At 44.1% G+C, this 14042-nt stretch overlaps 1 long non-coding RNA gene across 1 annotated transcript in view; it reads left to right on the top strand.

Annotated features, from left to right (window-relative positions):
* Positions 1 to 14042, top strand: part of LOC132356552 (uncharacterized) — a 134543-nt gene that overhangs the window by 3031 nt on the left and 117470 nt on the right. The window lies entirely within an intron of this gene.

Raw genomic sequence — 14042 nt, forward strand, 5'->3', positions numbered from 1 at the left:
TGTGAAATGCAAGGCGGGTCTGTACTCCACGAATCTTCTCAGGCACATCAAATGGACAGATACTTTTGAATCAAGAAATCTACTTAAATGAACAGTCAGTAGCAGAGTGGTTACATGAATACACAAAGATGACACATGAAATGTTATGCAGTAGTTAGAAAGAAAACAAGTAGACCCAAATGTACCCAAATGATCTGCACGTTAGGTGAAAAAACCAAGTTGCTGGATAATACATGCACTATTACCCCATTTCTGTAAAAAATAAAACAATATATTTCTAGATGCAAATGTCTAAAAACTGATGACAGTGGTTTTCTCAGTGGAGGGGAAGTAAGATTAGATGAAGTTCAGCTGGACTTCCTGTATTGTTTCAAGTTTTTACAAAGAAATATTGATTCAACAAATATGTATCCAGTGTTCCACATCCCACTTCATGCTGGGTGTCAGAGGTAAAGAGAGAGAACAGATAAAGGCCCTGAGGTCATGACCCTTGCGGTCTGGGGTGGGGCAGTGGGATTAATTTATTACAGAGGCAAATAAAAAAAGGAGAAAAATAAGAGATGACTTTTGCAGGAGATAACTAGAAGGTGGGATCCACGGGAGTTACTTGACCTTGGTGATAAGGAGGGGGAGGGAGGGTGAAGAATGCGTCCCCAGCTTCAGGCTTGAGTAACCGGGTGGAATTTGGTTTCATCTATGAGGGGTGGAAACAGGTTCTATGGGGCATAGAACTTCCTCAGCCCGTGCAGCGGAGAGCACTATAAGGAAAAGAACACAAGTTTACAAATACAAAATTGGATTTGAACATGGATATTTATTTAGAATGAGAGAAATAATTTTTAAGTATATAAATTTTTACAAGCTGACATACCACAAAAATAAAATATTCAGAAAAATAACTTTTATTATGTAACTATCACAGATCAGTGATAAATATACCTTTCTTTTGATTGTGAAAACCATTTTGCATTTTCTCTACAGAAAAGTAATTGCCTTTCTAGCATGATAAATGTAAACTTGGTTTTTATCATTCATTGTCAGGATGCATGATATTCAACCTCACCCTATGACCGTAGTACATTTTCAGTAAAACTAGGTTTATTTCGTGAAGAGGGGGAGGTGCGAAGGAGAAGAATATAGTGGGAACTTGACAAACGCATCGTAAAATTCATGTAGGGAAACAACTCACAAATTTTTGAAGAGGCGGACGACTGAGCATGGCAGTCGGAGTGATGGCCATCCGAAGACGTCCGCGTGATTTCTGGAACCCGGGAATACGTTGATTTGCTTGGCAAAGGAGACTTTAGGGCACGGATGGATTTAGGATTGCCAATCGCATGACCTTACGGAGCTAATCCTGGGTCATCCAGGTGGGCGCAATGTAGTCACGAGGGGCCTTAGAAGTGGGAGGGGGCAGTTACGGAGCTCAGAGCGGCGCGCTGGGAGCGGGGCTCGCCCGCCCTCGCTGGCTTCCGAGATGGAGAAGGGGCCCGGGGAGGGAAGGCAGGCTCCGGAGCCTGGAAGGGACGCGGGTGCGCGCTGTCCCCGGAGCCCCAGGAGGACACGGCCCTGCTCGGTGCCGTGCCGACTCCAGTGACACCTGCTTGGAGCTTCTGACCTCAGAACCGTAAGACACGTTGGTTTTATTTAAGTTTCTAAGTAGGTGGTGATTTTTGATAGCAACGATAGGAAGCGGGTGCACGGAGGGAGGGATTGTTCCTGCGGGTACCGCCACATAGTGTAACGCTACAGTAATAGTGTCTTGCTAGTGAGGAAGCGGACGGCTCAGCGGGGCAGAAGGAAGAGTCTAGAGACACACGTGCTGCTGTGTTTGTGTGTTTTGTATTGTCTCATGAAAGTGGCGTTTAAAATCTGAGGGAAAAGAATTAGTCAAAAAATGCTAGGACCTCTGTACATTTGGGGAAAATGTTATATAAACAAACTCGACAACCTACACCCAAATAAAGGCCAGACGGGAGGGTTTAAACATAAAAATTCATCTAGAAAGTGAAAAACAGGCTTCCCCCGTGGCGCAGTGGTTAAGAATCCGCCTGCCAATGCAGGGGACACGGGTTCGAGCCCTGGTCCGGGAAGCTCCCACATGCCGCGGAGCAACTAAGCCCGTGCGCCACAACTACTGAGCCTGTGCTCTAGAGCCTGTGAGCCACAACTACTGAGCCCGTGCGCCTAGAGCCCGTGCTCTGCAACAAGAGAAGCCACCGCAATGAGAAGCCCACGCATGGCAACGAAGGGTAGCCCCCGCTCGCCGCAACTAGAGAAAGCCTGCACGCAGCAACGAAGGCCCAACACAGCCAAAAATAAATAAAAAATTTTTCAAAAAGTAAAAAACATACTAGAAAAAATGCAGGGTAATCGTTTTATAAATTTCACGTGGAGGAGATTTTACTTGGCATGATACTAAGACAAAGTATTGAGTCTCATGTGATCTTGGCGTCTCCACGGAGCAATCTGACAGCAGAATTGAATAAACTTGTGTCTCTCTGAATAACCACGAACGTTCACCCTGCATGCTGTGAGGTCTTAGCGTGTCTGAGGGCCTTGGAACACCCAAATTGATCCTACCTGAACTCAGGTGTGGAATGTAATTAAAGAAAGCTGTAACATGATCAGCTGTACTGTAAACTGACTACGGTTAAGTGGGAACGGAAGGGTGCTATCTGAACGTAGAAGCAAAGGGAAGCTTGTCTCGGTGTGAACGAATGGAACACTCGGGAACAAGAATACTTTCTCTTCACTAACGACTTAGAATGTAGCCCAGTACTGCCTCTATTTGTTCAGCCTCCATTGGAGCTTTCATTTATTTTTATCTGTAAAACTAAAACGAGAAGGCATTCTTGTTCTAAAAGATTTAAACACTGTTTTGAATATTGAATGAAATGAAGTTCTCACTGCTGTCTCAAATCCGACTTACTCACCTAGAGGTTATGGTTGTAATAAACACCTAGAGGCTATGGTTGTAATAAACATAACTTTATAGTTATTTTCTCGTGCTTCTGTCAGTGGATGTTTGTGCATGCCCTGCCCTGTTCCCCTCTTGAGAGCCCTAAGATTTCCATGTGGATCAGATATCCACCGCTCCCCAACAGAACTCATGTGCTTTGGGGAAAGTTGATTCCATCCACTGTCTCAGGAGAGGCCATGATCCATGTAAGGCAGTGGTTTCTTGTTGGTTTTCTTGTTTTCATTTTGAAGTCTGGACATTGAACCCTTGAAGCTCCTGAAGACCTTTTCAGGTGGTCCAAAGTCAAAAGTATATTCACAATGACACTGAAACATTATTTGCATTGAATTTGGAGTAATGTTGGTGGGTAAACCTGCTGGCACCTTGGCATCAAGGCAGTGATACCAAAGTGCAAGGTGGCCATGCGTTCATTGCCATGGGCTCTCGGTGAAAAACCACTCATTTCACTTAAGAATACCCTTGACAAAGCGATAAACATAAATCTATTAAATACTGACCCTTGAGTACACATCCTTTTTTTTTTTTTTTTAAAGGAATTCCTTTATTTTTATTTTTTATTTATTTATTTTTGGCTGTGTTGGGTCTTCGTTTCTGTGCGAGGGCCCTCTCTAGTTGCGGCAAGCGGGAGCCACTCTTCATCGCGGTGCGCGGGCCTCTCACTATCGCGGCCTCTCTTGTTGCGGAGCACAGGCTCCAGACGCGCAGGCTCAGTAGTTGTGGCTCACGGGCCTAGTTGCTCCGCGGCATGTGGGATCTTCCCGGACCAGGGCTCGAACCTGTGTCCCCTGCATTGGCAGGCAGATTCTCAACCACTGTGCCACCAAGGAAGCCCTGAGTACACATCCTTTTAACATGTGTGAGTAAAAGGTAAGTATGCATGAAGCATGTTTGCACCCTGATTAATGTACAGTAGTTCTCTAGAGGAAAAACATTGACTTGTGAGCTCAACTAGCTAGTTTTTTCATAGACCATAATTTTACTTGAATAACATAAGCTATGGTTATTCTGGCAGATATTTTATCAAAAATGAACAAACCGGCTCTGTCACTTCAAGGAAAAACAACTGATAGTATTGCTGATAATAAACTCGAGCTTTTCAATGAACATTAGAATTTTGGAAAACCTAGATTTGCTCTCATGAACTTGACATGTTCTCAGTAATTGGACTTCTTTAGTTCTGTGGTGATATTAATTATTGTGCTTTCAGTATTGTATGTCAACATTTAGAATATCTGCATAACTCAGTGAACCAATATTTTATAAATCAGTGCTTGGACTCTAAAAATCATGTGTGGGTAAATGGTTATTTCAAAGTGCAAGACAGACCAATGGATTTTAATGTAACAGGGTACAAAAATTTGATATGTCAAATTCCACATTGCTAACAACCTTTAAGAAATTACCAGTTCCTGAGTTTTAGTATAATACAAAATAATATTCACACTGTCTGAAGGCTATTAAACTCTTTGCCTTTTCTAATCACATATCTGATTGAGGCTGGATTTTCTTCAGATGCCTCAACCAAAAAATCATGGCAGCAGATTGAATGCAGAGAATCCAGCTGTATTCAATTAAGCCAGACATTAAAGAGATTTAACAAAAAATGTAAAACAATGCCACTCTTCTAAATTCTTTGTTTTGAATTTTTTTCCATAAATATTAACATACAATGTACTTTACTGTTCTCTAAAAGGACTTACTAAATATTTTAAACTTTTCACTTTAATTTCCAGTATAGTAAATAGCAGTAAGTATAACCTGGGTTTAAAAAAACAAGGTAAAAAACGGGTAACGGGTTCCTGAACCACTCCTCTAGGACAATCAAAGTAGCCCTACTTCTGTTTCCACAAAAAAAGTGTTTAGGGATGAACTAACCCCCTCAGCGCTTCTGAGACTCAAGTGGAGGTTATTGTGGGTTCTGGAAATGAAGCTTGTTGATTCTGCCGAAGATATTACCAGAAATGTTCCTTCCTCTCTTTGGGCTGATGAATTAATATTGGGGTGAAACTTGGAACTCTACAGCCCAGGAAGTCGGCTTCAACCTGAAGGCAGAGCTAAAAGGACACGAAGCCTTTGAAATCCTTAGGGTGTGTTTCACAGCTGATCTGATTCAATAGCCCATCTCTCAGACTTCTAGTTAACGAACAAAGAAGCCTCTATTAAAGCCAGGTTGAGGTGGGTTTCATCTCTCATCTACTCAGTCCTCCAGGCTAGAAACCTAGAGGTTATTCTGTTTCCCTGCTCCTCACCAGCTACACCCATTGGCACTGGGTCATTCATTCATTTGCTCACTCATTCAATCAGTTACTGAGTGCTTGTTATGTACCAGGCCCTGGTCTAGGACCTGGTCATATAGGCAGATAAGGTCCCTGTCTCAATGTCAGTAGTGAGAGATGGATCCAGTTACAAGGGCAAGCAGTGAATTAAAATAGGGAGGTGTGAGAGAGAGTTGTGAAGTACCTCCTTTAAATCATAAGGTCAGGAAATGCCTCTGTACGGAGGGGACATTTAAGTTAAAACTGGAATGATGAGCAAAAGGAAGATGAGAGCATTTCAGGCTGAGGAAACAAGTGCAAAGGTCCTGAGGCAGGAAGGAAGGAGCTCAGTAAGCAGCAGTTCTAATCTACCGGTGGCTAAAATCCTCAGGCATTCTTGACTCTGCTCTACCCCACCCCGCATCCAATCCCTCAGTAAACTATTAGTGTGACCGTCACAGTCACCCAGAACCCACCCCCTCTCTCCACCTCATGCAGGTGCTGTCACGTCTCACCTGTGTGAATGTCGTAGCCTCCCTATTTCCACCCTCGAGCCGCCTCCCCCTTCCCAGTCACTGTATCTTCTGCACAGCAGCTGTTGTGGATGAACTTTGTCCCCTTCAAAATCCATGTGGCGAAGTCCTAGCCGCCCCCCACCTCGGGGTGTGACTGTATTTGGAGATAAGGTCTTAAAAGTGGTGGGTGGGGTAAAGTGAGGTCCTGAGGGTGGGCTTTAATCCAGCATGACTGGCGTCCTTGCAAGAAGGGGAAATTGGGACACAGACACACAAAGGGAAGATGATGGGAAGGAACACAGGAGACGGCCATCTCCAAGCCAAGGAGAGAGGCCTGGGGCAGATCCTTCCTCAGAGCCCTCGGGGGGAACCAACCCTGCCAACATCTTGCTTTTGGATTTCTCTCCCCCAGAACTGAGGGACAGTTTCTGTTGTTCAAGCCCTCGGTCTGTGGAGCTTTGTTAGAGCAACCTGAGCGAACAAAACCAGCAGCCAAGGCCATCTTTCTGTTAATTCTCTGCTCGAGGTAGTTGACCTTAAACCACTTGGGGCTAGGGGCTCTGGGGCTCCACACCATCAAAAATCCGAGTATAACGTAAAGGTGGTTCCTCCACTACTGTAGTGTTTACCATTGAAAAAAGTCCAAGAACAAGTGGACCCTTGCAGTTCAAACCTGTGTTGTTCAAGGGTCAACTGCACTCCCATCTCGGAGTCAGATCCAAATTAAGTCCTGCCTGTGATGCTTCCCCGACCCCAGGCCTCACCAGGAAGACCCTCCCCACTGTGTGCACCACAGCTGTGCCTCGGACTCCCAGCTTCAGCTGTGCAGTGGCCGTCAGGACTGAGCCCTCCTCAAACCCAGACCCCCCCAGACCCACAAATGCCCTCTCTTCTCCCATCTGGGTGACATTCTTTACTGCAGTAAGGAATGGGTTTCAGTCGATCCATGAGTTACTTTGGTCATTCTAAAGAGTCAGCCATCCTGACCTCTTGCTGTTCTAACTGTGCATTGAGCAGGACAGGCCTTCCCAGAACCTGGAATTTTCCTCCCCATATATGGACATGCTTGTCCTCTCTTTGCCAGTCTCAGTTGAATGTCATCAAAGAAACTCTCTCTTAACCACGTGTGCCCTTTTGTTATTACTTGTTTACCTTGCAACAGACATTGCGAGTTTTTCCCCAATATCCACCTCCCATTTTATAATAAGTAGATCCCTAATTTTTACCTAGGTATATGGCTGCCTAAAATAAAGACTGTTTCCCAGCTTTTCTTCCACCTAGATGGTTTGACTAGCCAATGAAATGTAAAAGGAAGTGGCGTATGTGGGGAATAAGATGCGTTGTGTACTCTTCTTTCTTACTGGGTAAGATCGTATGTAATGGCTGGAGCATCAGCCATGTTGGCAGGCACACGTGGCATAACAATCATATGAAAATAACTTGAATTCCTGACACTATGGAACATCATACCAGCATTGGACTTATTACCTCCAGACTTCTTGAAAGCAAAAAAACCAAAACAACAAAAATCTTTTAACTTGTTTAAGCTTGTTTTAGGTTTTTGTTATTTGCAGCCAAATCTGATCCTAATATAATCCTTCTTACTCCGCTTGATATTATATTGCATTTATTTCTATGTGACACAGTATGCATTATCTGTCTCCCCCTTGCTGTAATAAGGTAGGCTCCTGGAGAGGTAGGACTTTGTGTTTTTACTTTATTCGCTACGCATTGATCAGGCTATAGAAATAATTAATAAAAAGTTGATGAATTAAAGAGGAAATCTGCACTCTCGGAAGATGTGCCATGTTTTTTCTCTAGGATTTACTGAATACCCCCAGCACACTGCCGCTATGTAGAAACATGGGGGGTGCTTTCCTACTCCATGCCCCCTTCTTTGGCAGTGCTCCCCAGAGGCACGACTAAGTGAGACAGATCTATAAAATCAGGTTTGTACAAGGGAAGCCCTCTCTCTGGCCTCCAGTGTTGGATCCTAGGTAATGAAGCCACAGACCATCAGGTACAGATTATGAGCCAGACAAGACTAAACACTAGAGCATAGAAGTCATGAGGAATTGCCGTCATAATTGGTGCCATGGAAACCCCAAACACACATGTTGATGCTTTGGGAGAAGAACAAATGAACGTGCAGAGATATGAGTGCAGGTTGCACGCAGCTCATGTGCCCTGAAAGAAGGGGAGAGAAGAAAGGCAAGCTGCCCACTGTCTCTCCTGTGATTTCCAGCTGACTTCCAGCACCTGGCTTCATGCAATTTCCTTGATTCTTCATGATAAATTCACTTTTACCTAATCCACTCTGAGTAGGTTTGCGTTCGTTGTTTAAGAACAATCCTGCTAAGACTTCTTACATCTCTTTGGGGTACGTGCTCTTAAGGACACCTGTAAAGCTCTTCCAGTCTGGTCCCCACCTGCCTTTCTGCCAATGTTTACCATTGCTTGCCGCCTTCTAAATTAAGCTGCATTCCCACAGACCCCTTTCATGGTTTAAAACAGCCATGCTGTTTGGTATCTTAGCATTTTTGCAAGCACCATTGTTTCTGCTGGAATGTTCTTCCTCTCTAATTTACCCATCCGGACCTAGCTCAAGTTTTCTTTCTGCTGAACGAGCCCCCAGACTGTAGTAAACGCCCCTTGACCTTCAACACTCCCTTGAAGGTGCCTCTATTACAGAACTTACCCTAAGTTATTGCAATTTGTCAAAATACCCATTGGTGCTTCTCTTACCCGAGGAGGTGCTTTTGAAGCCATCTCTTCCTCCTCTTTGTGGCCTCCACCCAGACCATCGTCCCTGTGTCAGATGCTCAGTCCTTCACTCAACCGTTTTAAGCCTGTCTGTGATCAGCCTTTGCCTACTGAAAATGTCTCTCCGCACTCCACCGCTCTAGTTCCCCAGACGTCCTTGAGTTTCCGTCTGTGGGTTTGGCTCATCCACTCTTTGCTCATGGCCCCCAAATCCACAGATTACTTCTCCCGAGCTACAAACATTTTTAAAAAAATCTGCTCTCTTGGACTTCCCTGGTAGCCCAGTGGTTAAGAATCCGCCTGCCAGTGCAGGAGACACGGGTTCGAGCCCTGGTCCAGGAAGATCCCACATGCCGCGGAGCAACTAAGCCCATGAGCCACAACTACTGAGCCTGTGCTCTAGAGCCTGTGAGCCACAACTACTGAAGCCTTTGTGCCACAACTACTGAGCCCGCGCGCCTAGAGCCCATGCTCTGCAACAAGAGAAGCCACCGCTATGAGAAGGCCGCGCACCGCAACGAGGAGAAGCCCCCGCTCGCCGCAACTAGAGAAAACCCACGTACAGCAACAAAGACCCAACGCAACCAAAAATAAATTTTTTTTTAAAAATCTGCTTTCTTGACATCCGAGCCTAAAAATTCTACAAGAATTTTAAATGTTCTTAGCAGAAAGTATCTCCAACACCACCACCCCACTCTTTTCCCTGAATCCTCTCAGTTTGCTGCTAGAAGACTTGACGTCACCCTTCCATCTTCCCTCAGCTTCGTCCGTGCACACCCTACCCTATATGTTATCCAGCTGGCTGGCGGGCTTCCTTTATTCCAGTTCCTTTTTTAAGAGATGCCTTTTGACTTCTCCTGTCTTCTGGTAGCAGGGACTTTGCTGAGCCCTTGACCTCCTCCCGTCGGGACCGCTGTGCTGCTGCCCTGCTTCAAATCCTTCCCACGTTGCTGCCAGGGCCACCTCGCTAAAACAGTCTGATCTCACTCTTCCCCTCTGGAAAGCCTTCAGTGACTCCTCTTTTCCAAGGTGAAAATCACACTCTTCACGGGCTCCTAGGCCTTTCGCAGTCTGGCCCCGCTTGCTCTGCAGCTGTACCAAGCACCATGTAAGTCGCTGGCTCCACACCCAAGCGCTGGCCTGACTTACGGCCACCTTCCAGCTGCCCTGCTAGCAGCAACCCTTCTGCAGACACTAACGTCCGGCCACCTGTTTCTCCTGGACCCCGTTTCAGATATGACTCATGCTTTTGGCGGGACGCTGCAGTCGTGACTTTTCTAATTTTGTCTGTTAGTGAAATATTTAAACTTGACATATGGTGATAACTTGTTTTCATTCGTTGTGTGTGCATTTTGGTCTGTTACAAATAAACTCTGTGGCAACTTACAATGATGCCTGTAGAACAGAACAAGTAATAAAATGAGAACACTGAGGAGAGGTGGGTACCTGATAGCAAGATGAGGTTGGTGCCCTGCAGACCTCTTCGTGATGAGACGACAGCTTTATCCTGAAGTAGGCTCTCAGCTTTTGGAGCCAAGAGTACAGAGAAGTACAAGTCATCTTTACATTTAACACTACAGAATGACAATAATAAATATGTAATAAGTAACACAGCAACACTTGCCCTTGACATACACAGTTTGTGGTCACCATGCACAGCACAGGATGGTGACTGAGTAGAAGGTTCTTTAATGGTCTTGCCAAATCCAGGTATACAGTAAGTCCCCTACAGAGGAACCTTCAAGCTGCAAACTTTCAAAGATGCAAACGTGCGTGCTAGCCCCTGTATATCAGCTGTTGTACTGTACTACTGTACTTTTCAAGGTACTGTGCTGTTAGATTAAAAGTGTTTTCTTTATTTTTTGTTTGTTTTTTATGTATGTATTATTTCTGTGAAAAGTATTATAAACCTACCACAGTACCGTATTATATAGCCAATTGTGTTAGTTGGGTACCTAGGTTAACTTTGTTGGACTTATAAACAAATTGGACTTATGAACACCCTCTCAGAACGGAACTCGTTTGTATGTAGGGGAGTTACTGTAAGTAGGCATCTGAGCCAGCTGAACTGTGATTTACACATCGATAAGGTAGACAACCATTTTTCTTCTCCCACACCCCAGAAGAGGAAACACACACACACACACACACACACACACACACACAAGCAGCTGCAGTAACAATTGCTGGCATCTACTGATAGGCTTGGAAACATTAATTTTGGGTTAGAGGTAGTAGCAGAGATCCCTGATATCAGTTCTCTTCTTTGTAGAAAGAATCCAGAGTCAATCTGGGAAGATTGCCATGCAGCTAGATGACTGCCTTTCCTAACTTCCACTTGTAGCCAAGTGTGGCCACGTTGACTACATTTTGGTCAATGAGACATAAGCATAGTTGTTGTGAGACCGCTGGGAAATGGGCTTAGAAAAAAAGGGGTGTTTCCCTTCTCTCCCACTTATCTCTTCTGGGTGGTGGAATGAAAAAGTGATGGCTGGAGCTTGAAGAGCTACTTTGGGCCATGTGGCAGAGGAGTAAGATGGAAAGAGCTGGGATCTTGGAGCTTCTAGGGCCATTGCTGAGTGTGAGTGTGTATGAGAATTATAGCTAAAGCTAATCCTAACTGAGAGAAAGAGGATGTTGTTTGGAAGCTGGAGTCCATGGCCCCCAGTGGGTGACTGTGAAAGATTAAGGTCAATGGAGGGGGATGATTTGACATCTGTTTCCCACCTGGCACCTTGGAGGAGGTTGAGTCCTCAAAGTTAGAATTCTCTCAGAAACTAGAAGAACCTTTTTAGTGAGAGACTTTATAAAAGTTTGGGCTAAATCAGAGGTCTTTTGGTTCCTGAGAGCTGGTGTCACACATCTAGGGGAGAACCGTTCTCTGCATCCTCAGAACTATTAGATGGAGGGAGGCCAGAGCGAGTACCCTTCACACAGATGTTATTGCTCTCCTGGTGGGGACATTCTTATTCTACGGATCAGTAGTTCTTTCTTTTTAATTGTGGTGTAGTAATTTATTATATGCATAGACTGCAATTTATTTACCTATTGTGTGGATGGGCATTTGTATTGAGTCCAGATTTGAACTGTCATGAATACAGTTGAACAGTCTTATACTTGCCCTCTGGTGGACATATACAATACCATTTTGTTCATTGTTTTCTGGCTGTTCTATAATTCCTTTGTTCCTTTCTTCTCTTGCTCTCTTTGTGATTTGATGATTTTCTGTAGTGGTATGCTTAGATTCCTTTCTGTTCAGCTTTTGTGTATCTATTACGGATTTTTGTTTTGTGGTTACCATGAGGCTTATATAAAATATCGTATATCTATGATAGTATATTTTCAGCTAACAACCTAAGTTTGAATGCATACAAAAGCTCTACATTTTTACTCTAATCCATTTTCTTTTTGATATCACAATTTACATCTTATTATATTGTGTATCCCTTAACAAGTTGTTTATAGTTATTTTTAAGACATTTTTGTCTTTTAACTTTTATTCTCACTTTGAGTAATTTACCCACTACCATTAAAACATTAGAGTATTCTGAATTTAACTATACATTTACCTTTACCTGTGAGATTTATACGTTCATAGTAATTGGCACCTTTAATTGCAGCTTGAAGAAATCCATTTAACATTTCTTGTAAGGCAGGTCTAATGGTAATGAATTCCTTCAGCTTTTGCTGTTCTGGAAAACACTTTATCTCTCCATTTCTGAAGGACAGTTTTGCCAGGTGGAGTATTCTTGATTGGCAATATTTTTCTTTCAGCGCTTTAAATACATCATGCTACTCACTTCTTTTTTTTTTTTTTTTTTTTAGATTTTTTTTTAATTATTAGCACCTTTAATTATTATTTATTTTATTTTATTTTGGCTGTGTTGGGTCTTTGTTTCTGTGCGAGGGCTTCCTCTAGTTGTGGCAAGCGGGGGCCACTCTTCATCGCGGTGCACGGGCCTCTCACTGTCATGGCCTCTCTTGTTGCGGAGCACAGGCTCCAGACGCGCAGGCTCAGTAGTTGTGGCTCACGGGCCTAGTTGCTCCACGGCATGTGGGATCTTCCCAGACCAGGGCTCGAACCCGTGTTCTCTGCATTAGCAGGCAGATTCTCAACCACTGCACCACCAGGGAAGCCCAACTCACTTCTGGCCTACAAAATTTCTCCTGAAAAATCTGCTGATGGTCTTATGGAGGTCCCCTTATATGTAACAAGTTTTCCTGCTTTTAAGATTTTTCTCCTTGTCTTTAACTTTTGACATTTTAATTATAATGTGTCTCAGTATGAGTCTCTTTGGATTCATCTTCTTTGGAACTCTAGAATTCCTGGATGTAGATGTCTGTTTCTTTTCCCAGTTTAGAGAAGTTTTCAGCCATTATTTCTCAGAATAATCTTTCTATCCCTTTCTCTCTTCTCTTCTGGTATCTCTGCAATGCAAATGTGGGTGCCCTTGCTGAAGTCCTGTAAGACTAAGCTGTCTTCATTGTTTTTCTTTTTTTTTTTGTTTTTGCTCTTTGGACAAATTCTACTGCCCTCTCTTGGAGTTTGCTGATCCTTCCTTTGCTTCATCTATTCTGCTATTAAACCCCTCTGTGGAATTTTTCAGTTCAGTTATTGAATGCTTCAATTCTGTGATTTCTGTTTGGTACTTGTATTTTCTATCTCTTTGTTGAAATTCTCACTTTGTTCATGCATTTTTTTCCCTCCTGACCTCGGTGAGGACAATAATTTTGAACTGCTTACCAGGTAAATGACTTATCTGTTTCACTAAGGTCTGTGCTGGAGTTTTATCTTTTTGTTTGGAACATAGTCCCCTGCTTCTTCATCCTTCTCGACCATCTGTTTTAGTTTCTGTGCGTTAGATAAACAGCCACCTGTCTCAGTCTTGAGGGAGTGGTCTTGTGTAAGAAATGAAACTTATCCTTCCTCCCAACCCTACCTCTTGATTCCTTCATACCTGTGTGAGTGACCAAGCTTTCTTCTTTGTGTTTGGGGACACGAGGGGAGAGGGGGTTGTTTGTTTCTTGTTTCTGGCTCCCAGTAGTTGAGGGTTTTCGAAGAACAGTAAGCGTCCCAAAGGAGAAGCCAGACCCTCAAGCAGCAGCTTTTAAAGAATGCAGATAGACCTCTTTAAGGGAAAGACCGGGAAGTGGGCCTTTCCGTCTCCTCCCTCTGGACTGAGCCCTGGGGAATACCCAGTTAAGAACTGCTTTGTCATTTGTTACAGTCCTGTGGGACTGTGGGAATGTAAACTCTCTTGGCCACGACAGCCAGGGGGCGTGACCACAGGGTGGCAGCTGCAAAAGCCAGGGCATCAGACATGTGCAAAAGCTCCTTTCAGGGAGACACTGGTGACCTGGATTCAGGAGAAGGAGAGTGGCAAGGTGGTGCCGTCAGCCTTGCTGGTCTGCAGAGAAGGTCCCAGTCAGCCCCTACATGTGTGTTAAATAGAAGCTGGACCATCAGACTGCGGCTTTTAAGATACATAAATAGGCCTAGATCATGGAAAGACCGTGAGATGGACG

Source organism: Balaenoptera ricei, chromosome 21 (genome assembly GCF_028023285.1).
Source record: "Balaenoptera ricei isolate mBalRic1 chromosome 21, mBalRic1.hap2, whole genome shotgun sequence".
NCBI classification, from domain to species: domain Eukaryota; kingdom Metazoa; phylum Chordata; class Mammalia; order Artiodactyla; family Balaenopteridae; genus Balaenoptera; species Balaenoptera ricei.